The sequence below is a fragment of the Hippocampus zosterae genome, chromosome 12 (assembly GCF_025434085.1).
Source record: "Hippocampus zosterae strain Florida chromosome 12, ASM2543408v3, whole genome shotgun sequence".
Lineage (NCBI taxonomy): Eukaryota > Metazoa > Chordata > Actinopteri > Syngnathiformes > Syngnathidae > Hippocampus > Hippocampus zosterae.
This window is the reverse complement of record NC_067462.1, coordinates 3,869,052-3,885,752: the sequence shown is the minus strand read 5'-3', so window position 1 is coordinate 3,885,752 and position 16,701 is coordinate 3,869,052.

The window sequence follows — 16,701 nt, the reverse complement described above, 5'->3', positions numbered from 1 at the left end:
GCCTGCCAGGCATAAACAGGAGCTGGAGCGTTACATTTAATAATGTAGTCCATTCATTTTTTTTTTTCAATTCTTATGTCCCTTTTTTATGACCAGAGTGAACTGTATTATGTTTTTTTTTAAACCTTATATGTCACTTTGTTTGTGCGATTTTATCACATTGTGGTGCTGCTCTTTGAAAGAAAATAAATGCTCATTTCGATTGGTAGAGGCTTTATTTTTTATTTCTACTGTGTGTATATTGTATTTTCACAGTGCAGAGGTACCGGGTTCGATTCCAGCTCCGGCCTCCCTGTGTGGAGTTTGCATGTTCTCCCCGGGCCTGCGTGGGTTTTCTCCGGGTGCGCCGGTTTCCTCCCACATTCCAAAAACATGCGTGGCAGGCTGATTGAACACTCTAAATTGTCCTTAGGTGCGAGTGTGAGCGTGGATGGTTGTTCGTCTCTGTGTGCCCTGCGATTGGCTGGCAACCGATTCAGGGTGTCCCCCGCCTACTGCTTGGAGACAGCTGGGATAGGCTCCAGCACCCCCCGCGACCCTAGTGAGGATCAAGCGGCTCGTAAGAAGATGATGATGATGATGTATGTATATTGTATTTAGTCATTTATGTAGGCCGAGGATCGCGGGGAGGTGAGGGGAGGGGGTGGGGGTGCTGGAGCCTATCCCAGTGGTCTTCAGGCAGGAGGCCGGGGACACACTGAACCAGTTGCCAGCCAATCGCAGGGCACACAGAGACGAACAACCATCCGCGCTCACACTCACACCTTAGGGACAATTTGGAGTGTTCAATCAGCCTGCCATGCATATTTTTGGAATGCGAGAGGAAACCGGAATACCCGGAGAAAAGCCACGCAGGCACGGGGAGAACATTTAACTCCACACAGGAAGGCGGAGGCCAGAATCGAACACTGCGCTTCTGCACTGTGAGGCGGACGTGTTAACCAGCCCCCCCCCCACACCCACCGTGCCATCCTAGAGCAAAACATTGATGCACAATAAATACAATATTGTTTATTGTAATAAATATGACTTTATTGCTTACGTATGTCCAAATTGGATTGCATTTCTAAATCATTCGGCCTTCATTGCCACTGTCGAATTTAGTTGTCAAGATTCTTTTTCACTGGGTAAGAATGAAACTATTGTAAGACACTGCATTCCAAAAAAAAAAAAACATTTTTATTGCTTTATTAAAAAGGACTACCTCTTCACGAAAACCTCCCATGTAAAATCTCACATTGGTCGTGTTTTTTAATTTTTGTTATTTTTTTTTAAAGGGGCTGCAAACACCTCAGATGTATTTTTGTTGCGTGAATGCCAGAGACACACGGCCAGCACCCGTTGGAGTTAACAGTGCAGCACTTTTGCGTTCCCTAGCACAAATCATTAATCACGCGGCCGGCCATATTCTCGTAGTGCCTGCGCTTTCATTACTGGGCCTAATTAAACAGTTCTGTGAACTGGAATCTCAGATTCCTCTGTTACAGATTATCATTAATTACGCCGAAAGTGCTCAGAGATGTTGGACTCAATTATATTGCGCTCAACCGCCGGCAGTGGCGTGATTCATTGTTGGAAACGCTTACGCGGCCGTACCGTCTCTGGTTATCGGCCACCTCCACTTTTGTAAATTGGGCTCTGGCAGCCAACAAACTAAGAATTATGTGCCGCTTTATTTATTTTTGTTCATTACAAACATGTTGGAGGAGCCCAGACCAATTAAGGCCGGGATATTTGGTGCGGAGTGATGAGGCAGGTACCGGTGCAAGGAGATGGGCGGCGTTGTGGCAATGAGCTTGCCGTGCACAAGTCGCGGTTTTATTACCACGCTCGGCGCATGCCTCCACATGAGGATCCTGACTGGTTATGCTTCATCCTCAATATTCCAACGTTCTCATTATTTGTAAGAGTAAAATTGGAATTTGGACTCAATATCGCGTCGGTGGCAAGAGAGTACGCGGATTCCGTCGGCTTGGAGGTATAAATTGAGACTTCCATTCCGGCGTACGTTGCTTGGAGGAAAAAGTGTCAACTTTTCATCATGTTTGTGTATGACAAGTAGGCTTGGAAGCTGCTCAGCAACGTGAATATTACTTCCGCAGCCCGATGTGTCTTCCGGTGACACAGCGCGCGAGTGAGATTATTGCCCGCCTTTTTTTTTTCCCCCCAAGGGTCATACAACAGAGACGATATTCGGAATCAAGGGAGGAAGTTGCGGCATAAGCTGGCGCCTTAGCGTTTTTGCACAATTTTGCAGCCCGCACTTTTAATATATATGAAAATCAGCCTTTGTGCATGTGTCTTTTCTAATATCAACAGCACAGATTTTTATTTTATTTATTGGTAAAATTTCAGCATCGGCAAGATCTCATGATTGACAACATTTTTTTTAATTTTTTTTTGCTTCCTACAATTATTTTTTGCTCAGTTCCTAAAACTGCGGTCAGTGCGCGAATCCCTTTCCAAAGGAGAATACAAGAGGCGGAATTCTGGCTTTCGGGATCCTTTTGGTGACACAGCGGCAGCTCATTGAAAGTGTAATACGCTACTTCCAAGTCACAGGTCACCTGGCAATCTGAATTTTAAAAGGATTGTGAATAATATTCTGTTTTATTTTCAAAATGAACTATGTGGCCTCCATCACGAATCCAATATATGTCTTAATCTTCTGGGCTCTTGAAGTCCACGGCTCCGGAACAAGGCCTTTGACTCCTCAACTTAATAAAGAAATCACTTGTTTTCTCATCCATCCTGCCAGGAACTGACAAAGCAGGAAAGCATTTTCTTTTTTTTATTTCCCCAAGTCAATGATGAAGCATACAATTTGTGCCGGAGTGTACTGTAATGCTTTGCGAAAACAGAGGGGACAAAAGGGGCCCTCCAGTCATGTGGAAGCTTCACAGATTCTCAGAAGAATTTAGTAGGAAATCATGCAAAGAATCGGGCAGAAAAGAGCAAGTTTGACTGCAACGGGGAAAACGTACAACATGGAAAATGCTCTATGCGGGCACCAAGGACAGGACAAGGTCAGTTTGCGGCAGATTATTACAATAAATGAATTGGAGGGAAATACAATGAGAATTTAAGGAGTCCAAAAATGCCTTTTTTTTTTAAAGTGACAACTAAATTGTTTTTTTTTTTCCCGTCAAATAATTATTTGTCTTGGAGATGAAGAACCTCAACATTAAAGCGAAAAATTTCTTTTAATTCTTTGGGTTCGTGAACAGACAACAGCTTGAAGCTGTTGTCTCTCTACACACTTTAGTGACAAGAAACTGCAATTTCTTAAGGAATTCTACAGAAGTTCTACAGCATTCTTTAAATGGTCTTCAGAACTCTGGAGTGCCTTGCAAGTAAAAAAATCAAAGTGGCTACCTCTGTAGAAACCTGACTGACTCACCACGCAACCTGAATTTTGGCCTGTTTTGCTGCCGCTTCACCTCACAATGTTTTCGGTATATTTTATTATATAAATAATTATTATTTGTCTTGGAGATGAAGAACCTCAACATTAAAGCGAAAAATTTCTTTTAATTCTTTGGGTTCGTGAACAGACAACAGCTTGAAGCTGTTGTCTCTCTACACACTTTAGTGACAAGAAACTGCAATTTCTTCAGGAATTCTACAGAAGTTCTACAGCATTCTTTAAGTGGTCTTCAGAACTCTGGAGTGCCTTGCAAGTAAAAAAAAATCAAAGTGGCTACCTCTGTAGAAACCTGACTGACTCACCACGGCATCTGAATTTTGGCCTGTTTTGCTGCCGCTTCACCTCACAATGTTTTCGGTATATTTTATTATATAAATAATTATTATTTGTCTTGGAGATGAAGAACCTCAACATTAAAGCGAAAAATTTCTTTTAATTCTTTGCGTTCGTGAACAGACAACAGCTTGAATTGGTTGTCTCTCTACACACTTTAGTGACAAGAAACTGCAATTTCTTAAGGAATTCTACAGAAGTTCTACAGCATTCTTTAAATGGTCTTCAGAACTCTGGAGTGCCTTGCAAGTAAAAAAATCAAAGTGGCTACCTCTGTAGAAACCTGACTGACTCACCACGGCATCTGAATTTTGGCCTGTTTTGCTGCCGCTTCACCTCACAATGTTTTCGGTATATTTTATTATATAAATAATTATTATTTGTCTTGGAGATGAAGAACCTCAACATTAAAGCGAAAAATTTCTTTTAATTCTTTGGGTTCGTGAACAGACAACAGCTTGAAGCGGTTGTCTCTCTACACACACTACAGTGACAAGACACTGCAATTTCCTAAGGAATTCCGCAAGTTCTACAGCATTCTTTAAGTGGTCTTCAGAACTCTGGAGTGCCTTGCAAGTAAAAAAAAAATCAAAGTGGCTACCTCTGTAGAAATCTGACTGACTCACCACGCCATCTGAATTTTGGCCTGTTTTGCTGCCGCTCCACCTCATAATGTTTTCGGTATATTTTCATAGCACGAGATTAATTTGTGTCCAATAAAATGGTCATCGAACACTTTTGGTATGGAATCATCGAACTGTTTGGTGCAAAAAAAAGCACAAACTTAAAAATAGTGAAACACGTGGTGGCCTCTGTTGATTTTCAGCTTTTTGTGTTGCCACTCGGGGTACAAATATAAAAATGAGATTTTGGGTTATGCCGTGAACTAAACACGGTTGACAGCAGAAGGGAATTTAAGCATTAATTACGCACTAACCTTTTCAGAAAAGATATTTGCACATGTAAGCAACTACTGTGGAAATGAAAACATCCAATGACCAATAAGTATCCACTCACATCAGCATAGTATTCCAAGGCCCAGCGCCCCAAAGCATGTCATGGAGATCCTCCCCTATTTATCCTAAAATAGCCGCTTAACTTTGAGTGACACTAATTCTTACTACACGCAGCCGCGGAGGCCTCATCACTTCCCCCTTCTGTCTTTGTCAGAAAATTACAAGAGACAAGAGTTTATGATGTCCCCAGTGTGCAAATTCCTTTTATTCTGTCAGATTGCGCCATTTGATCTGACGTCGCCCGGCATTACGGCCTCCCGTGCCTGCCAAAAAAGAAGGGACCTGTCAGGCGAGGGGAAGAGCGGTGGGGATCATCGCTCGGCCCGATCCGCATTTCCCCGCACACTGTCATCTCCTCCGACTGTACAAGTCAACACAAATAAAAGTGAGGAGGCAGAAGCCGTAATGGCTGGGAGAGAGAGAGAGCCCGGGCGGGGCTCCTCGGCGGCCATTACTTTTATTCAAACCTCACAGATGACATGATGTGAAAAATGAGCCTGTGTCTTGTCGGGTGCCCATTAGTGAGATAGCGCATTATCTCCCCTTTTTCACATTTGAATCTCCTCCCCAGCACGTGGCGGGCAGATGCTGCCGACGACTCACTCACTTTTATGGGCTCTTGACTGCCATAGTCTTTTAAATGCAGGGGATGGGGTGGGGGTGGGGGGTGGGGAGGCACGGGGCAGGGATGACGTATCGCTGTCAGTGCTCTTTACCTCCCTGACAGCTGCTTTCACTGGATCACTCTTGAAGGCTTCGCTCGGAAACGGACGGCTAATGTCTTTCCTCTCAGAGGGATGCGTGAGTATTGCGGCACAGGTGGCAAGTATGTGGCCGTGTGCAATTACAACGCAATTTACTAAAGCGACGGTCCAAATGCTGGAAATAGGCTTTTCCGAGCACTGAAGATTTCTCGGCATCTAATATGAGTGAGGCAAGAATTGTTTGCGGGAAATGTTTGAAGAAGTACTTGGATTTTGCTCGCCTGATATTAACACGTAACGGGAAAAATCAAGACACATCACAGGCATATCTTATTTATCCTCTGCGAAGAAGACTGGCTTGCTGAGTAGTAGATCTGTATTATACTGCCCCCAGGTGGCCAAGGCACAGCACAATGTCCATTAAATTGCTGCAAACAATTTTTCCAGTCAATTTTATTATTTTTTTTACATTCTATATTATCAGGCAGGCCCTTACAGTATGTTGTCATAAAGTATAAATATGAGAGGGTGCCATTTTTCAAAAATTTTTAACAATTTTGTTTGTTGGATGAATGGCATATCGGTCCATTTCAATGGAAAAGACGATTTGAGACGTATCCGTGGGGGGTCAGGGAACAAAAAAAACTTGTCACATATGAATCACAAACAAACACGTACGACTGCTTCTCTTTTCTCAAACCGTCTTGGAACTTTCCCAGACTGGTTTCTTTGAGCTTCTGGTCAAAAGTCTCTTTTAATCTACTTCAAAATGACGATTGCAGTCCATCATCGATTCATTCCAATGACATCATTGCTTATCAATGATTCCAATGGGGGGACGACTCAAAATACTCAGCCGTCGACATTCCACCCCCCCCCCCACCCCGACCCCTCCAAAGGCCCTTGAGTGCGCTTGAGACTTTAAGTGAGTCTACAAAGAGAAAATGCATGAAAAGAGAGCACAGCAGAGCAATGTTCAGGGGTTGTGGTCAGTGGCAGGGAGTCTTGGCTTCTTTCAGGCATGAGTGTGAACCACAGCCGCCCTGGTTCAATCTAATCGCCGACAAGAAACAACAAGCCTTCGGGACGTCCCCGCGGGCCCCCCCCCCCCCCTCACCGCTGCACAACATCATAAGGAGCCCCACTCAAGAGGGGCTTAGATCTACCGTCCACATGTCGGACGGAGTGTGTTTTGCTTTTAGAACTTCACTGAAGGAGAAGTCCTGGGCCCCCCCCCCCCCACGCTCTTCTGCGCCTGTCAGTTTTCCCTCAGTCCACACTCGCTAAACACGGTCCCCAGTGGCTGTGTCCCCATTGCTGTCCTGAGAATGGCGAACAAAAGAGCTGCGAGCAACGCCGTCTCCCGGCGCACCACAGCCAGGAGTGCAAAATGGAAAAGGACGGGAGATCTGAGGGGCAATTACAGATTGCAGTAAAAAAAAAAAAAAAGAGCAATTTTTGTTGGGGGAGGGAGGAGGGGGGGGGCATATATGACTCACCGTGGGAATTTGGTGATTCTCTATCTTCATGAAAAAGGGAACTGCTAATCCAAGGTCAGAATAGCAGCAGAGACAGTCCAAATAATAATTGGCTGACAATCAAGCGTGCTCAATAAAGTGATTAAAAAGCTCCTGATGCCAGGCGACAATCAAATCGCGCTCACGGCTTGAAAATCTTCACCTTTAACCCCTTTCATGCGCCCTTTAACCCCGATAACATGGAAAGCCGTCCACTGTAGTAACCGCTGCCCCACCGAATGGCTTAAGTTCATTCATTCATTCATTCATTCATCTTCCGTACCGCTTGATCCTCACTAGGGTCGCGGGGGGTGCTGGAGCCTATCCCAGATGTCTCCGGGCAGTAGGCGGGGGACACCCTGAATCGGTTGCCAGCCAATCGCAGGGCACACAGAGACGAACAACCATTCACACTCACACTCACACCTAGGGACAATTTAGAGCGTCCAATCAGCCTGCCATGCATATTTTTGGAACGTGGGAGGAAACCGGAGCACCCGGAGAAAACCCAGGCAGGCCCGGGGAGAACATGCAAACTCCACACAGGGAGGCCGGAGCCGGAATCGAACCCGGTACCTCTGCACTGTGAAGCCGACGTGCTAACCACTGGACTACCGGGCCGCCTTAAGTTACGAATCTGAATTCACCCGGTAAGATTCTCGCGCTTCCACATGAATCCGATCGAGCCGATCGCCCGCAACACCTGCTCCCCCCCCCACCACCCCCCCGAATACTTTTCCTCCGCTCGCAATGAGCCTCCGCGGCGACAGCTTGCAATCTGTTTGTTAAGAGTCGTCGCGACGGAAGCCAAAAGGCATGTAGCAACACGGAAACCAACGCCGCCGCGAGATGTCACCAGCTTGCGCATGATATGATGAATTACAATCATATGTTAATCAGCCGGGGAAGGGCCTTGTTTACACGCCTCGGACTCCTTTCTCATATCGAGCTACGGATTCTTGCACTCGCAGGGATAGGTCGCCGTTTGCCCCGCTGATTAACTTTTTTTTTACCCGCCCCCCCCACTCCCCTTTCCAAATTGTATTTTCAGTCAAATGTTTGATGAGCAAAACAGTATGTCTTTAAAGAGACATTAGTAAAGTGTGTTCATGCGTCGCTAATGACTTTATTTCAATCTGTAATCCTGACTTTTCTACAAAACAAAACAAAACAAAAAAAAAAAACAATGGATGTGAACGTGTGTGTTTGTGTGCGTGAGTTTTTGTGTGTGTGTGTGTGTGTGTGTTCTTGTACTCACTACATTGTGAGGACCGGCATGAGTTTTTAACCAACAGAGTGAGGACATTTTGACGAAGTGAGGACATTTTGGCCGGTCCTCACTTTGACACCCTCTAAATCAACTCCAAAGTGTCCAAAACGTGTACCCTGTGCTTTTCCCCAAAGGTCCCCAGAATGGGTCCATGTTGAGAATTTTTCGCCGGGAATTCACTACCTTTTTGCTCTCTACTGCAGCTTCTGTCGAAATTCAGTACTGCACCAACTTCAAACTTTTTGCTCTGTGTGTGTGTGTGTGTGTGTGTGTGTGTGCGCGCGCAGAGAGCAAACAGCTACAGGAGCGGTAACAAGGTCAATACTAATGTAAGTACCTTTTTTATTTCCCCAGCCGCTCAGTGTTGTGGATGTGCAAAGTGTGTTTTGTTCTGCAAACCTACTAATGACCATAAAATCCTTATATTGCTTTTGTATTGATTTAGTCATCCGCAGGTGGATGCCGGGATCTATAGACGCTACTTACGGTATTAATTGTCACTTACGATGTGTATCGTAATAAAAATCCAAAAAAAAGATGGTAGGGAGGCTTCTTATCTCAATGAAGGCGGATTTGAGAGGCATTTCTTTGGGTGTTACGATGTCAGAAATTCTCATTCGCGCGTGTCCTGCAGATGCATACGCAAACAATAAATGTACCAGAAAAGGTTTGACGTACGCAAGATGAATTTCATCTCAAGGCGACTGTGATTTTTACAAGAGAAATGGACAAATGTTGCAGGAAAAGTTGTTCCGATGCAACAAAAAATTTGAAAAATGATCGCAGGGACGATTAATTACACGGGATGTAAAAAGTCTACACACCCCCCGCGCTCTACAAAATGCCAAAATTAGAAGGAAAAAGCCAACTGGAACTTTATTTTGGGGCTAATCAGAGGCACTTTCAATGGTGGAAGGAATGTGATTATTATCATTTCAGTTGTTTTTAAACAAAAAAATTATTTTTTTACCCCCTGATTGAGTTGAACAGGTTGTAGGTCGCATTACAGGTGAGAAAAGTTCTGAAATTATTTATCATGGTCGCTCTCTCTCTCTTTTTTTTGAATATATATCACAAAAGTCTGGCATTTGAGCAGGCACGTGAAAACTTTTTAATATCTACTGAATTTCTTTTTTCAAACCGGTACAACTTGTAATTACCGCACCATTCTCATTCATTGTTGCTTTCTCTTCAAGTGATGATGATATGGCTCGGAAAGCATCAGTGTCTTGTTTATCCATCAAATTAAAAAAGGGAAAATAATAAAAAGCCAGGGCGGTAAACAAAAAACGGGCAAGACAGACTCGAGACGCTTGAAAACTGATCATCGAGTGGGCACAGTCTCATTGTGACGAATTAAAGACGTGAGCACGCGCCCGTTCGGATGAGAAAAGCAATATAAAGACAAAGGAATATATGAAATGCGAGCAACGAGAGTAAACAGAAACGTCGCGAGTGGCGAAAAACAACGCAAAGACTAAATTGCTTCCGCGGCGCCGATGCGCTTTTTTGGCGGCGGCAATATTCCTCTGATAGGCTGTTTAGTTTTAATAGGAAGCCCTCGGCTCAAATATGAGCCGACAAACACGGCAAGACAAACACGGTCTCTCGGCGGCAATGAAAAACACACTATCAAATAGACCCCCCCCGTACCTTCCGGCAGCCGCCGCGTGGGTGACGCCAAAGCGCAGAACAAACACAAATTTTCATATAAGCTTTGAGACGATAACGCCGTCTGACAAGAGTGTCGAGATTCGCGGCGGAAAAAAAAAAAAAACGCAAGCCGCGACTCACGCGATTCGCACGTGCGCCGGTGCCCGCCTGCCGCAGATTGAAATTGGCGATTGCGGGCGCGCTTGTTTGAAGAAAATGAGTGGATTCGGGATCAAGAGAGACTTTGGGCTGGAATTTAAGTCTGTTTGAGGATTATGACTTCTTCATCCTGTACAAAGCCTGCGGAGAGCCGCGCGCTAGCCCTCAGAGGCCCGGCTCACTTTTGCGCCGCACGCAAAGATGTGGGGGTGATAAACCGCACGAGGGGCAGCGGTGTATTGAGCGCGGGGGGCTTCAAAATAAATGGGGGGGAATGGAGAACTTTTTCTAGATAAGAACAGAAGTCATTCCATGCTATATGGCTAAAAGCAGATAGATCGCTAAATCACTCGCGGAAACAAACATTTTTGTGGTTTCAGGGAAAAGAGTTGATTTTCTGGTTCCAAGGTAAAGCTAATCATTCGAGGTTAATATGAATGAAGCCATTGGAAAGGTCGTTCAAAGAGGTACAAAAAAGTCCAAAATTTCCACATCGCTATAAAATTGAACTGCTCCGTATTATTTTTGGTAAAAATGAGTCGTGTTAGAAAGTTAGGGTTTGTTTTTTTTTTTGGTTTCAACTCTTCACGTCCGACAAATAAACTTTCAAAACAGCATGTGAGGTCATTGTTTACGTTGGATGAGTTTTGCATTTCTCCTCGCTGACTTTAATCTCACATACAGGTGCCAGTAGTCACAAATCAATGGCTGTGACACCATTTAAGCAACAAAAAAAAAAATATTATATATATATATATATATATATATATATATATATATATATATTCATTCATTCATTCATTCATTCATTCATCTTCCGAGCCGCTTGATCCTCACTAGGGTCGCGGGGGGTGCTGGAGCCCATCCCAGCCGTCTCCGGGCAGTAGGCGGGGGACACCCTGAATCGGTTGCCAGCCAATCGCAGGGCACACAGAGATAAACAACCATCCACGCCCATATTCAAACCTAGGGACAATTTAGAACGTCCAATCAGCCTGCCACGCATGTTTTTGGAATGTGGGAGGAGACCGGAGCACCCGGAGAAAACCCACGCAGGCCCGGGGAGAACATGCAAACTCCACACAGGGAGGAGGCCGGAGCTGGAATCGAACCCGGTACCTCTGCACTGTGAAGCCGACGTGCTAACCACTGGACTACCAGGCCGCCACATATATATATATATATATATATATATATATATATATATATATATATATATATTCATGTTGCAAGCACATCATAATCTTAACAGCGAGCCACATCAGAAAGATGAAAGAACCTCATGCTGCCCGGGAGCCGCAGGTTGCAGACCCCTGATTTAGCCACAAACTAGTGTTGGTACACAAGGGCTTTTACCACGTAAACCTTGACACCCTGACACGCGTACAGGCTTGGAGCTCTTCATCATCTTGCAGAAGAAAAAATAAATAAATAAATAAATAAAATAAGAAAAAGAAAGAAAGAAAAAGAAAAAATTCTGCCCAACTGACCATCCGAGACGACGAGGTCGACGGCGGCAGGCGAATGGAGCAAGCAGACGAAGCGGGTGCGAAAGGAAGGAGCTTCGGCTGCAGACTGGCGCAGCGGGAGCGCGGACTAACTATAACCACATCAATGACTACCTCTACCTCTACTACCTCACAGCAAGCACACCTCCCTTCACTTTGAAAAGAAAATAAATTAAACAACAAAGGAGGACGCTGACATTCACGGACAGTTCAGTTTACTGCACAAAATAGAAGCTGGTTGAACGTCCTAAGCGAACACCGACAAAAACGCTGCAACGCCTTTTTTTAATAAGATAGCACTCTATTTTAAAAAAAAAAAGAAATAAAATAAAATAGCACTTTACAGTAGTGAACCTGCATCTAGAAAACAGCAATAGCATAATTTAATGGGCACGATTATCAAATGTAATAATTTGGATAATAAAGTATTTGTTTATATAAGTCGTTTCCAGGTTTACGATGAAGGAAACATTGATGCTAGTTTTGTTAGCCTACCTCATTCATTTTGCATTGTGTGTTAGCATTAAGCTAGTCAATTTTTTTTGGTGATTAGATTTGCCGTGAGGCGGCCCGGTAGTCCAGTGGTTAGCACGTTGGCTTCACGGTGCAGAGGTACCGGGTTCGATTCCAGCTCCGGCCTCCCTGTGTGGAGTTTGCATGTTCTCCCCAGGCCTGCGTGGGTTTTCTCCGGGTGCTCCGGTTTCCTCCCACATTCCAAAAATATGCATGGCAGGCTGATTGAACACACTAAATTGTCCGTAGGTGTGAGTGTGAGTGCGCATGGTTGTTCGTTTCTGTGTGCCCTGCGATTGGCTGGCAACCGATTCAGGGTGTCCCCCGCCTACTGCCCAAAGACAGCTGGGATAGGCTCCAGCACCCCCCGCGACCCTAGTGAGGATCAAGCGGCTCGGTAGATGAATGAATAGATTTGCCGTCGGGAGCGCTTGGCCGCCCAACCGCTTCTTGTCGTGAAATTTGTGCTTTGCAAGTCGAGACGGCAAAATTGGCCATGCAAGCGATAGATCGAATCTCCAAAGACTCGTAAGCCGGGTCACTCTCAAGTCGAGCTTGCCGTTTTATTTCCACGTGGATTCGCAGACAGAAAAAATGATCCAACGAAACCCCCCCCCCCCGCTGTACCTGGACACAAGCGGGTAGCCATCTTTGTATTTCCCCATGACTCTCACACACACACACAATCAATAATGGAAAACTATACACTGCGAAAGGCCGTAGCGGCGCTTGCGTACAAGCGGCAATGACGAATGATTTTGTGCCACTTATGACAGCGAGGTGCATGCCGTGAGGGGAGTGGAAGGCCTTTTTAATAGCGCGAGGAGAGAATTAAATCAAAGGCAGGAGGGCCTCCTCCGGAAGGGAGACACGCTGCATCCCTCTGCTCTAAATCACGGCGTTTCTTGAAGCCCTTTGCCATTTTTCTACATTACACGGGGAAACCTGTCACCGCTGTCTATGGCAAAGTTTACAAATCATGATTTATCCCGGATGGAATCTCGAAACACCTGTGTGCGAGAAAATAAGCATCGCCCGCCGCGTTATTTGTGGGCCACAAAGTTTCCCTTTGAGTTCCGAAAGGAACTGAACCTTTTGCAAGTACACTCACTCACCAGCCTTCGCGATCCAAACTATTATATTTCTTCATGAAGTATGTTCCCACTGTATGAAATAGGGCTTAACTTACAAAACCGTTTTGATTTGCCGTCTTTTAAGAGAGGCCCAAAACGAAGTCAGTAAGACACATGTCAGAGTACGACAATAATGAAAATAAATCTGTGGCTTTATCGCTTCAATTTCATGAAACAATGAAATGTAACCTGCGGAGACTTTAAAGCCCTAAACCAGGGGTGCCCATTAGGTAGATCCTGATCTACCGGTAGATCAAAGACAGGTCCCAAGTAGATCCGAGAAGTGTCGAGGAGAAAAAAAAAAAAAAAAAACCCAACCATTTGTGTGTTTTTGTACATGTTAGTAATATTTTTGTGTTAATGTACGCTGCACCCTAATCATCCTCAGTGTCATTTTCACACACAAAAAAAAAGTAAATAAAAAATACAATAAAGCAGGTAAAGTGTGGGACGAATAAAGGATATCTTATCTTATCTTATCTTAAATCTTGAATTTACGGTGGCGCGTGAGTACGTCACCGGAAGTAGTTTGCGCTCAGCAGTCTGCAATTGCAGCTTGTAATCAGAGCCTCGGTCATGGCGTTCATGTGTGCGTGTGTGTGCGCGTGTGCCGGTAAGGGTAGATCCCAGGAGGTTAGTTGATCGAAAAGTAGATCTTCGGTCCAAAAAGTTTGGGCACCCCCTGCCCTAAACGGTATAAATAAATATATAATAACTTAAAATATTGAGGGCGGCCCGGTAGTCCAGTGGTTAGCACGTGGGCTTCACAGTGCAGAGGTACCGGGTTCGATTCCAGCTCCGACCTCCCTGTGTGGAGTTTGCATGTTCTCCCCGGGCCTGCGTGGGTTTTCTCCGGGTGCTCCGGTTTCCTCCCACATTCCAAAAATATGCATGGCAGGCTGATTGAACACTCTAAATTGTCCCTAGGTGTGAGTGTGAGTGCGAATGGTTGTTTGTCTCTGTGTGCCCTGCGATTGGCTGGCAACCGATTCAGGGTGTCCCCCGCCTACTGCCCGAAGACAGCTGGGATAGGCTCCAGCACCCCCCCGCGACCCTAGTGAGGATCAAGCGGCTAGGAAGATGAATGAATGAATGAATTAAAATATTGATATGTGTCAAGAAATAAAGCCTACTGGCCATCCTGCAATCCTTTACGATTTTAAAAATTGCATTCAATTACATCACAATGTCCAATTGAATTGGATTAACTGTTGAAAGTCTCAGTCGGTCTTCAGTTTTTGACAAAATCCTCGGCAATAAAAAAAAAAAAGAAAATAAATCGGCATAAAAATACATGAAATATCTGTGCGGGTCACTCCATGTGAAACAAAGCGGATAGTTCAGGTGCACAATGTAAATCCCAGCATTTTACGGTGCTATGTTGGGAAAAATACATGAAGCGGCCCAAAAAGCTGAGCAAAGTTTTCCAAAGGTCAAAAATTAATCAAACTCATTACCTGCAGAAGAGAAGGATCTCGCTTGCTGCAAACTCATTTAGCAGGTTTTTAACCTCTCTTTTCTTTTCAAAGGGCTGGCGATTCCCAAAGGAGGGGACGTCCGTGACTGCTCATTTACAACTGGAAGTGAATCATAATTATCCTCCTCGGCCTGCGGAAGACAAAAACAACTCCCGTTAAAAGAAGCACAAAAAAAAAAAAAAAAAAGGCTATATGGTGTTTGTGCGCAACAACATCACAATACGTCCTCATTTGTATATTCTCCATTTTGAAACCGGTGACACTCTCTCAAGAAGCCCAAACGAGCTACTTTGTGCTGTGCAAACAGACAAAAGCCACTTCGCTGAGGGGGGGGGAGGAGAAAATCCTTCTTAGTGGCCACCGAGTTTATCCAGAAAAGAGAAGCGACAGAGCAGAAGCTGAAACGAGGGGAGAAAGTAAAGCCAGGGATGAGGGACACTCCGTCTACCGCTTGTCCCTTCCCCCCCCCCCCTTTCTCTCCAATGCTTCGCCAAGCATGAGCTTCTTATCACGTTGGCGTTGGCGAATGCGGACGGAGCATGATAGCTGCACGCAGAAGCTTGAGTCATAAGTCGTGTATTTGAAATGGGTTATTTAATATCGCAATATGTGGAAGTGACAGAAAGGGAGAGAGAGAGAGAGAGAGAGAGAGAGAGAGAGAGTGTGCTTTCCTCCTAATTAACACAATTTAAAAAATTGAGTTGAAGTCATTCAAAATTGACAGTGACGAGCCACACTTTTTTTTTCCATTTAAAATTTCTAAAGAGAAACATCGACACAAAAAAAATCTCTCCATTGGGTTTTCATATATAAAAAGAATACAAATGAAAGAATACACTGTTGTTGTTTTTTTGAGTGGGGGTGGAATTTACTCAATTTTATTTCGTCGAGTGGTTGCCCAAAATAAAATCATCTGGATCTCGATACTTTTTTTTTTAAAGTGTACTATACATATACATTTTTAAAAATGTGTTTGAATCCAGATGGTTTTATTTTGGCAGTCACTTGACAAAATAAAACTGAGTAAATTTAACACGCTATTTTTTACAGTGTAGACAATATTAAAGGTGTATTTTCTCTCCAAAGAAGGAAGGGATGGAGCGTGGGGGTGGGGGGGGGGGGGGGGGGGAGCACAGTTCATGCTGTAAGGGGAGTCCGGGCTGTAAATGTGCACAATATTGCACATTACATTTCATGTCATTTGTGAGTGCACTCCAAGTGACACGGTGTCAAATCTGTGTGACAGATTTAGGTGAATGCTGGTGAAGGGGAGCCCTGCGTGGGGAGAAAGCGGCTTAGGGCTAACTCGTGAGGCCGCGACAAGATCTCCAGCAGGCAAGCGAGGAGCCGCTTACCCGTCGAAGGACAGCAACCCAACACAAGTGAAGCCAACCTACAATCTCATGTTTCCCAATTTCCTCAAATATTGTTGTCCATAGCGGGATTACTTTGGAATTGTGGGCTTTTCGACACACAAACATAATGCGTCATCTGCAAAAGAGACAAAGGTGAAGGTGTTGTTCCACTGCGACGACACCGACGCTGCAAAAGGAACGTACATAGTCATGTGGTGACCAAATCATCAATGCATGAAGTGATCAAAAGTGACTTTTTACATGAGACACATGAGGAAGTCTCGCCGTGTGGAGTTGCAATCAGTAGTGCTTTCTAGTGCAATGTCGCCCTCTTTCGGACATTAGTGCAATGAACAATGCCCCGTTTCAGCAGTGGCTGTCAAACGTTTATGTACCACTTCAGTAAAAAAATAAAATAAAGCTACATATCCACATATCACCATCATGGCCATTTTTTAAAGTAAATGTCACCAAAAACAGATACACTGTTTAAAAAGTGTTTTACGTTTTGTTGTTGTAGGAAAAGGCTTTAATGCATTTGTACTTTTATTGAACCTCAATTTAAAGAGACATTATTTGCTTTAAAAAAAATCAATAATTTATATTTACATTTCTTTCATCTTAAATTTGTCTGT